Below are 12,299 nucleotides of genomic sequence, written 5' to 3'. Positions count from 1 at the left end.
AATGAAGCTCTCTCTCAAACAGAATATTGTAACCTTCTCTTAAAACTTTCCAGTTTCTTTAAAACTGTTAAGTCTTGCTCCTACAAGTGCACAAAGGTCTAACACATCACTTTCTTATGGAGGTTTTAGTTGTGGATTTCTTGATGGATCTTGAGGTGAAGCATACTCTACCCCTCAATCTAGGGTAGGATCTAGAGATTCCCCTGACATGAAAGGGCTGAGCATGCATAGCAGGCGAAGGAAGTGAACTGAGAGCAGATCTTGAGCCAATTTAATCACTGTGTCCTCCGGGAAAAGGTGCTTGTCATCCAGGGGAGAGTAAAGCAAGGCGGACCTTTACGTATGAGATACAACTTTGGAAGTAAAAGAGCACAAAAGTTCTCTCTTTTTTTTTGCGGATGCCCAGGGTAAAGTGAAGCCAACTCCAAAGATCTGTCCCTGATACCTTCGTCTAAGCAGGAAATTAAGGCAGAAATTTCTCCAAAAGAATCTTCATCTATTGTTGCAATCATTAATTTTGCAGCCCAAACCTCCTATGGTCCAGTCAAGGAAACTTATCACCTAGAAAACCCAGAAGATTTTCTTGATGAGGTGGTCAAATTCAGCCACTAAACATTATCTTGGCTGAATAAAATGCTGACCTCCTAGCAGAGTCAATAAGTCTGGAAAAATCTCCCTGGGTGGAGGCAGATGCACACAAAGAGAGAGCTTCTCTGGTCACATAACATAAACGTCTTCTAGTGGAAAGACGAGGAGGAGGAAAATTGAAGTTAACTTCCCTTGCTCCCTCTTCTCCTCAGGCTAAAGGTTAATTCATTTTGAAGTCTTACGTGCAAAAATGAAAGTACTAACTTAGGCAACTTGGATGAATCCAATTGGCTGTCTTTCATGTAAGAAGACTCTGGCAAAGCTGGAGTCACTGGCGAGAAAGAGCCGCAAAATTTGCTATGAAGTAGAGCCTTGTAAGCCATCAGAAAAGACTGCTTATCCTCCTCCTCTTCCGTCGACAAAACAGGAGACAAGTATGCTTGAGGTTCAACAGGAGGTACTGAAGATTTCATAAATTCCAAAATACTGCCTAACTTATTTTGAATGACAGCCATAACTTGTGACACTGTTGGTAAAATGGAAGAAGTAACTGCCGTAGTAGGTTGTTGAATGACTCCAGACTGCTCGAGAGGTGCCATTGGGTGCTCAGTCACTTGTGGGAGCTCAGGCACTCGTGGGAGTGGTGGCACCAATGGGCACTTGGATGCCAACATGTTCTCTTGTATTACATGGGGCTCCAGAACAATTGAGAAATCCTGCATCAATGGGCGCTCATACACTGATGGCGTTTCTGCACCAGTGCGTGTTCTTCAAGCCTAGCTATATCCTGCGCCATTGTGCGCTCTTGAAATACAGGTGAAACTGGGTAAGACAGCTTATTTTTCTGTGTAAGAAGGACAAACAGGCGCTGACAGGCTCGCAGGTGTCTTATGCTTAGCACTCATAAAATGAATTGGAGAGGAAAGCACAGGAGCATAAGGATCAGGCGCCAAAATGCTCCGAATCTTTTCCTGCATATGACCTCCTCAGTGTCGTCCAGAGGATGACTTCTTCAACGAGGAACGAGATTTAGAAGAGGGAATCCTCTCACTATGGTGTCCCTCTAAACCATCACAATCTCAAGATAATCACTCAGGAGAGTCCCAAAAGCTGTAGAAGGACGTCGATCCTCTTAAAGCACACTAGTCTTCTCAATGGGGATAGTAGAAGGCAGCACCTTACAGGCCCTCCTTTCAGTGCACAGGACTCATATACGAAGTGCCACTGGCACCTGGGAGATGACTCCCCAGAGATGACTACACATGAGGAAAGATACACTTCCTTATATACACCTCTCCAATGGTGTTGTGTCGTGACCTAAGAATTATCAACAGGACCGCCTAAGGGGGCATCTGCTCTTGGACAGACCCCCACTGACCTCCCTTGGGCTACCAGTATGCCTCCTCCCAGGTGCTGGGGAATTTGACAGGGACCTTTGCCTAGGAGAATCAGCAGGACAAACAGTCACCGCCTCAACAACACTAGCACTGGCACTCACTTCAACACTTACCTTACCCATCAAGGTTTTCACAGACACTCCTAACTTCTCCATCACCTTCTCCATGATAAAAACTTTTTATCTACCCACGCTTCGAGGTTGGCAACGGCATTGGGTTCAGGTGCAAGAGTCAGGGTTAGGAATGGGTTGAAGAAATGAGAGGGAAGGTATAAAAGGAGACAAAGATGCATTTCCAGTGGACAATTCCTGACTAACTAAACACTTCTTAGAGCAAGCCCTAGAAGCTAGTATACAACCTCAAGTGGAACACCTAAAAGGATTGGTTCTCGACTACAAGGTAACCGAAGCAAGGTAAATTTAAAGTTGTACTGCTATGTGGGAAGACTCAAATGTCACAGATGAAAAGGAAAAGGTAGAATAAAATACTATAGCAAGGTCCTAACAGGCACAGCAAAATCTTTAATACTATCTATAATCCAGCTTGGGAGCAGATAATCATCTTCATCTACTTCTTCATCCACACCACTATCTGATACCGCTTCTCTAACTATTCTGGTCAAAGTCATCCTCAACTATATTTCTCCAAATCCTCCTTAACTTAATCGTTGCACCTAATTCCTTGCCTACCTCCTGACCTACCCATAAAGGGTTCCACCTAAGCCCTCTATACTCCTCCTCCCCACACATCCTTACTACATGCCCATACCACTGAAACCTGGATTCTCTTTATCATATTGGTAATCTTTACCACCCAGGCACTTCTAATGTCTTCATTTTCCAGCCTCTCGCACAGAAAGATATTTAGGACCATCTTAGCACACTCATTCCTGTTTGATTCATTCTTTTCCTCCTTCCTTCTTAATGCCCAAGTTTCTCAATCATATAGGATTACTCACCTTATTACAATGCCACAGACCTTTGTTTTCAGTTCATTTGGCATTCTTTTATCACACACTACCCCTCCAACCCCATCCAAGCAGAACTTAAGTACATCTAAAACTCTTTAAAATCTAGGCCTCTTCTCTTGTACAAATAACCTACCCCATCCCTGTTGCTGGATGCCTTAAGGGGGCCGGCCAGAACCCCTATATATGGTGGTATAGGGCGAAAAATGCAAAGTCATGAAAAAATTCATGGAGCTTCAGATGGCAATTGAGAATACGTATACGAAATATTTCGTCAAAATTCCTCTTACTTTCGTAGTTACAGGGTAATTAGTAAACATAACTCAATAAGCCTAAAACATTCATCCGTACAAGAAAATGCAATATTTTTTCTGTTATCGTAAATTTTGATCATTACAGGCGGCCCTCGGTTAGCGGCAGGGGTTCCGTTCCTGGCCACCGACGCCAAGCGATTTTCGACGCCAAGCGATTTTAAAGCCTACGGCCACCGCACACCTTCTTTCGAAACTCTAGACCAGTCAAAGGCGCTGTAATCCCACAACGGCGGCGCAATAAGTAAAATTATATTTATGCAGTATAGTACTATAGAATTTACTGTACAGTACATGTGGGTGTCTAGAGTATGTAAAGATATAATAAAGTTTATACAGTGTACAGGTAGCTGTAGTGTTCAGGTTACGATCATTAGTCTTACAATAGTCTGATTTTATGAGAGATCAAATTACAATGGCCTAACTTTATCCATCTTCTAGTTACAATGGCCTAACTTTATCCATCTTCTAGTTACATAAGTTCAATAACAGCAAAAGAGAATGATGAAAGTATGGTTTTAACGTTATACTCGTTGCGTGAACGTGTACAGCCATGAACAACCGAACGAGAAACAACTTTTTTTTTTTTTTTTCTAAGTACCACCGAACTGGATAACATCTGTTTGGCTTGTATTTCAATCATCGTACTACAGTACAACATTACCATATTTGTTATAAATGGCGTTATGTATAGAATAGAACTGAGATATCTTAATGTAATAACTTTATTCGCTATAGATCAGAGATCAATATAGATTAAAGATCAATCGGGAAATATACTGTTAAATTTAAACCTAGTTATAACTGAAGCTGAGAAAACTGTTCAAGCTGCTAATGACTGTTATCGTACATCGGCAACAAGGATAAAACTGCAGTAAACGTCTGCCATCAAACACAACTGTAGATAAAATTGGGATAAAATCATTTTAATCAAAACTACTGTGCTTGAAAGAGCACATTTTACTGTTGGTTTCACGCCGATATAAGATAAATAACGTAAAGTTCGTATTACGATGATATAAAGGATTATTGCGAATGGAATCACGTAATTTTTTACGCAATAAACATGCCGCCAACGTAATCTGTTAACGAAAAAAAATAGTAGTTCACATTCACAACGAGACATATTCAAAAAATATTTCCACCTAAAAACACGCTGTATAAGGAAAAATAACTTTCTCTCATATAAGTCAAGTATATAGATATTCGTTTATGCTAACTAGAAGCAAGCGCATTCGCTCAGAATTGCGTTATGGTGAAACAAACTCGTATTCATCAGCTGATTTCAAACCACAACATTGGCCGCTCCGCGGAATACTGGCTTAAATTTGCCGTAGTATTTTAAAATACAATAATATGAGAATATATAATATTCTTGGATACAGTGAAATAATGTATAACTTTTTAAAGGATTTATGGAAAAAATGCATAATTAATAAAATAACACAATGCATTTTTCGGAACTGGCGGACAAGAACGAACATGAAAAACCATCCCCTGACAACGTGGAGCGTAGTTACAAAGGCTGCCTTAATTTGTACCTTATTTCTGTACAAAAATGAAAATACCTTTACGTAATATATTTTCATACACATTTTAAACATAAAAGCATAAACATTTAAAAAATCGACACATCGATCGCTAAATTTGGACTCTTTTTAACTCTATATTTTCGATAGAGTGGCAGACGGCGGCATACAAGAACGAACTTGAAAAAACATCGTAGTCGATAACTTGAAGGGCAGTTTCAAAAGCTGCCTTTTTATCATATTTCTGCACAGAAATAAAAATACCCTATTCGTAATACATTTTCATACACATTTAAACATAAAAGCATAAACATTTATAAAATCGACACATCGATCGCTAATTTGCACTTTTTTAAAATCGATATTTTCGGAAGAGCGGCAGACGGCGGCTCACAAGAAAGAACATGAAAAAACATCGTATTTGATAACGTGAAGGGCAGTTTCAAAAGCTGCCTTTGTATCATATTTCTGTACAGAAATAAAAATACCTTTCACGTACTAATACATTTTCATACACATTTTAAACAAAAGCATGAACATTTATAAATAGACACATCCATAGCTAAATTTACACTTACATAACTCGATATTTTCGGCATAGAACAGCGTCAGAGGCATATATTTTACCCTAATACCTACATAATAACTCTCCATAAAATTTGTTGATATAATTTGCATAACCTTTATGGTCTGAACGGCATTTCTACAAATGTATGAACTCGTTAGACAACGGCGCTAGCGGCGCTGTTAACTGAAAATTGTGCTGTAAAGATACATTTAAAATGCCTTATTTTTTTAATGAATATTTTTGACGACCGCCGTAAAACCGATTCGCCGTTGAGTGATTGCGCAGTTAACCACGGGCCGCCTGTATTGGCAAAGAAATTGTGAGAAATGGCATCTGTAGAGATTCCGTGGCTCACAGAAGCGAGTATCTGGGCTGTCTGGTTCAATCATGAATCAGTTGGACCATAGACTTCAAGTAGATTACACGTTCGAGTTTCACCTCGTGACATTCGCTTGCTTTTACGTATGTTTATGTATGTTTCAACAAGAAGTTCATCATGCCAATGAGGAAAAGACAAGGAAAACATCTCGCTAACATACAGACGAAGAAAAATCGCTCAAGTATTATTACAGAATATCATAATATACGCGTAGTTAGTGAAGAGAGAGGGGAGGGTTGCTAGTAACGCCCCCTTCTTGCCTGACAGCACACGTCACACTGTGCCCAAGGCTACGATCTTTGAGCAAAGAGATCTTCATTTATGATAAAGAACATAGTTTTGGTTTTTTAATACCCAAAATGGAAAATGAAATTCATAATAATCATGATTTAAGTGCCCCATCTTGCCTCAAGCAGTGCCTCAGGCTACGATATATGAGCAAAGGGATCATCATTTATGATTAAATTATGATAAATAAAATAGTTTTGGTTTATTAATACGCAAAAAAGAAATATACATTCATAATAATCATTATTTATTAACATTGTCTTTATAGAAATATGAAGGAAAACTTTGAACGCCCGTATCTCAAAACTATACTTATTGACCTTCAAAATCTATCTCCTCACTTAGTTTTAAAGCTATAACATTGGAATTTGGTATATAACTCAGAAAGACATTAAAGAACAATCAAATAGAGCCCTTTTTCCAATTTTTGTTTCGTCTTTTTATTTATAAATTTTTTTTCTCGTGATTTATAGGGTTTATTTTTTTACCATATTGAAAAATTCACATCTAGCAAAAAAATGACTTTTAGAAAAAAAACTCTCCATTTGATTGGAGGTCAACATCAGGTCTATATATGGTAGTAATCCCAGGTCTTAATATTAAATATCAAGGGAGAAGATAGAATTTGAAAAATGGTTATTTTCGGGATAAATTACCCTGGCGTCACAAAACCGAAGGTCAGAGGCGAAAATCATATGCGGTTTGGAGATCTCCCAAGTCACCTTATTAAGTGGTATGAATGTCAAAGTCCTGTCGTTAAAAAACGGCATTAGCCGGCCGGCCCCCTTAACCTCAGTTTTACCACATTACATTCTACTGCCCCATTCAAGAGATTCCTGCATCTTTTGCCCTTCTTTGCAATTCTTCAGCCTCTGCTGTCATCACCACATCATCTGTATATAAAAATTCCCATGAATTTTTATTCCTATCCCTTCACTCAGTACATCAATAATCACTACAAACAAAAATTTACAAAGTTCTAACCTTGGATGTACAGCAACAATAACTTCAAAACGCTTCTGATTTTGGTATCTAATATTCTAATCTCAAGTATCTAAGTATTTTAATCTTTTTTGCCAAATGTTTGATTTTTTATTAAATGAGGGTGTTCAATCATATCTGAGGCCAAAAACACTAATATGTATAGGTCTATGGGTTGAATGTTACCCTTTTTTTTAAATAAGAAATGCAGTTTGGACTGCAACCCAATCAGATAATTACAATAAAACAGTGCATACAGGTAATGGTATTTTCATCGTTCCTTTCAACTACCTTTTCTTCCTTTGCAAATTTTTCTTTACTTTAACACTCCCATTCACTGTATTCTGAAACAGAAATGAAAATGGCACCCTATGCCATGAGAAATTCCCTTTCATCCCCCTTAAAATTAAGACATGAAATACACTTCTTTTCCAAGCTTTCTACCTGAAATAAATCCATCACCTCTTACACAACTAAAGCATCAAAGCATATAAAAGCACTAGCTGAACATAAAAGCCACATAACTTAAAGCACGAACACATCAACATAAAACCTAGTCACAGACGTACCAATATTTCTTTAGCATTATATCCACTTAGATTGATCAATCAACCAGGGTAAAAAATCACACATCACAAGGACAAGCAACTGTAACCCTTGAGCTGTTACACCATTAAATGCTATGGCATTATATGCCACTGCATCTAATATATTTTCAATTGCATGACTGATAGGATTCAGACGCTAAAGCAGGAGCTCAGACAATTCCTATTAGCTGTCCAGTCCCTTAGGAATTCATTTTCCAGTTACATTATCACTGTACCTCAAAATTGACAAAAAAAAAAATAGTATAGTACAATGTTAAGGAAATTTTTCAAGAATCCAGTTGTCCCTCAAAATCTGCAGGGGATTAGGGGTGGGTTGCAGGCTACCCAGAAATTAATCATTTGAAAATAGATCTTGGGCTAATAACTTAATGCATTATATTGTTAATCACAAATATTACTGATTTTTATCTTAAACAATTGATAATTAACCAAATTATATACAATTCAGTACAGTAAGATAAGTTTTTCTAGTCTTCAGTATCAACAATGCCGGAATAGAGCAAAGAAAGCGCAAGGGAGAGAGAAAATACTATACTTCAATACTACTGTACACGTATACAGGATTTTCATACCAAACGGGTATACTTTGTTACACAACAGACAAATGTTTATTAAATATTTTTATAATTCCATTGAAAGTGGATCAGGATTAACATTACCATAATATGTTGTATATAAAGAGAAAGATGTATTGGAGAGGAAATGGCTGGTTTCCGAGGTTCTAGGATGACAAGGACAGAAGGAGAGGCATTTTCCTTTTGGGAAATATAATGCACAGTATAGTAATTTCTTTTTCATATTTTGCCTTACCTTCCTTTAAACATGATTTATATGTTAAAATTCCTGCTTCTGCCATTTCCTTCACTTTTGAGGCGGGTACTGAAGGGTTGCAGCTTTGATGCCCTGGATTTCTGACTTCCCTCAGCCAAAGTGCTTGGAGTTCATTCCAATGGGCAAACTTGAGTCTCTGGCCAACCATGGCTTTGGACTTAGTTGCAGTGAGCCAGTGTTCAGATCTTTCTACCTTTTGGTGAATCATCCTGGGATGCTCCTCTCCAGCCTGCCTGCCTTCACCTTACCTTGTTCCTTCAGATGTTTGGTTTTGGGTTATGCCTCTGCTATGTTTCTTCAATGAAGTTAGTGCTTTGTGCATGGCAAGACCCCATGAACACCCTTTAATTTTTGTATTCCAACTTGTCTTCTGCCAGGTATATGTTTTGCCTACCTTACTTGTTCACTATCTCTTTATATTTTGGTTGCTGTGGTATGATGAACTACCACCATTTAGTAGCCTCTCTAAGTAGCTGTACTCTGCTGCAACTGGATCAGCTATCTTTGAAATCTCTTACTCACTCATCATCAGCCTTCATCCTTCTGTGCAGTCCGCCCTATCTTCTCACTGGCTCTTATCCCACAGTCAGCTAAGTCCTGCCCTGGTACCACTCTGGATGCTGTTGTCCTGGCTCCTACAACGTCCTGAGCTTTCCCCTTATAGCAGAGGCTTTGCACCTTGCGACAATGGGTTTCCTGATTTTCTTTTTGCAAGAACTTAAGCATAGCCATGCACCATAGTCAGGAAAGGGCCATACATCCCCATGCCTTCTTTAAGAAGTTGTCTGTCTTTTTAAATTTGTGGAGAATAAGGGTCCACTGCTCCGGTGTGAAGTTTTGGGTTCTGGAGGTCCTTGCCTCAGCTGCAGCCATGTTTTTTTTCTTAATGCAAGTTCACCTTCAAAGTCTTGTCTGTTTGCCTGCTTTCTCAGCCATACTGCAAGGAAAAATTTCCTCAGCAGCTTTGACTTCTGTGCTCCAAAGGCTGCTTTTAAGAACATTTCATTCAAGTCACTGGGGGTTTTCTATTGGCTCTCTCTTATCTTGGGGATGTCAAGAGAAAGGAATCCAGCCTGCTAAAAATTCTAATGCCCCTTTGATGATCTCTGGACCTGGCATTTGAGACTAGGTTGGGCCCTGTCAGTTTTCATGAGTTTAATTTGAATAAAACACCTGGTGAAGAAGGTTTTGCATTGTTTCCAACTTTACCCCAGGAGTTTCAGATGCCTTCTGGTTTAGAAGCTCTCTATACTCCTCTAACCATCAGAATCCTTGACACATAATCAATGATCCACCAACTCCTAAAATCTTACCTTGTTAATTAGAGCTTTATGATTCACAAAGCCATAGGCTACACAAGAATCTACACGGAGATGCATGCTTGTGCACACTCATCAAGATGGTAAATATTGATAAAGAGTTCATCAGTACCAAGGCTTTCTGTAACCTTAACTGTAATACAGATAGCAGGTTATATCTTCAACAAACTTACAAAGATGCTTAATGAGCAAATTCTAAAAACCTTGCATAAATCAGCTGTAACTGATACCAGCCAACATTTTGCAGGGAATGCAGACTGACTAAGTTCCTAAGTTCAAGTAATGCAGCAATGAGTAATGATTTCCTTCCTCCAAACAGGAGGACAACATGGAATCCCAACTTTTTTCTTTAAATAGTAGTAATCTTATCTGTACTGGAATCAGCAATTAAAAAAAAAAAACTCCAATGGGATCTATGCCACTGAAACTGTCAAGCCCTATATCCTTCACACTAAGTCCAACAGGGTCAGAAGTTCTCCAATTTGAATGTGTCTCTCCTTTCATGTCTGCAACACATCAATGGACCAAGAACCTTGTATCATGTTTGATTTGCTTCCCTGTCTTTGAGTACTAGTTTTTTCTGCATTGCACTTTGCAATCAGATCAGCCTTATTCACTTGAACTAAGGATGCCACACTTCATGCTTGGTCCTGCTTAGCCACCTATTCTTTCCCTGATCAGTCTGTTGATTCAACTGCAGGTGAGCTTCGAGCACCATCAAACAAGCAAAAGCCTCATTTACTTTCTGGCCCAAGAGAGAGCAGTTTCTGTCATGGGTTTCTGCAAATTCTTCCTTGGTCAATGCTTTGTCACATGTGCAGTTTTCTTGCTTATTTACATACTTGTAAGAACTGCTGCAGCCTTTGTCACCATTCCCTAACTCACTCTCTTTTTTTCTGTCAAAACTCAAACTGCCTATCTCCAGTACCTTAAGTTTGTGTTTAACCATAATTCTGTGTTGCCTTACTGGTTGACCTTGACATTATTACTCAAAATATATGGCTTTTCTTAACTCTTTGAGTCGTGCCTCAAGGCTCCTCTTAAAACATATTGATGACCTTCATGCCTTTCATGATGTTTTGTACTCCATTCTCTTGTCTTTGCTTGACCCAATTACATCCTTAAATGTTGGTAACCAGACTCACTCTGATAACTAGACTGATTTTCACTTTGGCTCTTCATCCACTGCCTTCAAAAGGTCAGGAGTTATTTCCCCAGTAACACGTGAGAGTTCTTCAAACCTGTTTTCAAAGGATGGGATCCTCTTGACCTTTACCCCTCAACTATTGCAGCATAAGAATAATTGAGATTGGCCTCAAGTGGCAGATGTTGGCAACTGAGGTTCTACCTCGGACTTGCGTTCCAGCATCACAGGGGAATTTCCCCTCACTCAGGCATCAAGTGTGGCTCTGCTCTTCTCATTTTTTCCTGAGCTGTCATTCTTAACACTATGACTTTGCCCTCATGACTTATAACAGTTACCCACGTCGTCAACTGGGACATGGAGTTACGTCAGCCTTTTCCCTCTTTCTCATATTCACTCATCAAATATCTAGTAAGGAGGTTTTACCTTTCATGCTGGAGGGAGTCCATCCCTACATTTTCTTCCACTGCAGACCCCATCTTATGGGAGTGCACAAAGTCTTTTCCCCTGGAAATCTCCACTGTGAAAGTGCTCCTTATGCACCCATTCTTACTTTTACAATAAAAATGCATTCCTCATACAGTCTAGTGCACTCCTTCCCTACAGGCTCTCTTAAATGGAACTGGCACAATAGAAAAAGGAATGGAGGTAAGAACATCAAGTAACAGGTACTTGGCTGTGAGAGAGAGAGAGAGAGAGAGAGAGAGAGAGAGAGAGAGAGAGAGAGAGAGAGAGAGAGAGAGAGAGAGAGAGAGAGGGAGAGAGAGGAAGGAAGAGAGAGAGAGAGAGAGAGAGAGAGAGAGAGAGAGAGAGAGAGAGAGAGAGAGAATGCATCCTGCACTATTAAGGGGGTGATTTTATGATGTTTATTTAAAGCTTGTTTTACTGTAAAAAAAATTTTAGTTTCCTCTACATTTCACAATGTCCATTGTATAAATCTCTGGTGAGTGAGTTTGAGTGTGTGAAAGATTGTGCAAACTTTATACTTGACATCTTAATAAATGTGCATGATAAAATGCTTACATTGCAAGAACATACACAATAATATAGCATACCATGTTAGGCCATTGTGATTTACATAATCTTTCCTTGTATACATTTTCTGACAGTAGAATATATTGTTAGCAGTCTGTACTTATTTGATCGTTAGTTTTTATTTTTGCAATACCAATATAAATTGTATTGTGCAATCATGCATTTATGGTCTATTAAACTTTTTATTTTTCTTTACAGTAATAGCTATGCAACTCAAAAATTATTACATTTAATTCCTGATGAAAAATCTGGCAATACTAAACCCACAAAATTTGAGGGACAATTGTCATTAACCAAGACCAGTGGATCATATTCAATATAAGAAGTATTCTATATACGTACTATCAAATGAAT

At 38.7% G+C, this 12,299-nt stretch overlaps 1 protein-coding gene across 1 annotated transcript in view; it reads right to left on the bottom strand.

Annotated features, from left to right (window-relative positions):
- Nucleotides 1–12,299, bottom strand: part of LOC135210362 (serine/threonine-protein kinase mig-15-like) — a 297,907-nt gene that overhangs the window by 97,364 nt on the left and 188,244 nt on the right.

Source organism: Macrobrachium nipponense, chromosome 39 (genome assembly GCF_015104395.2).
Source record: "Macrobrachium nipponense isolate FS-2020 chromosome 39, ASM1510439v2, whole genome shotgun sequence".
In the NCBI taxonomy this organism is placed as follows: domain Eukaryota; kingdom Metazoa; phylum Arthropoda; class Malacostraca; order Decapoda; family Palaemonidae; genus Macrobrachium; species Macrobrachium nipponense.
The sequence above is the reverse complement of the archived record's forward strand: the minus strand, read 5'-3'. Positions and strand labels throughout refer to the sequence as shown.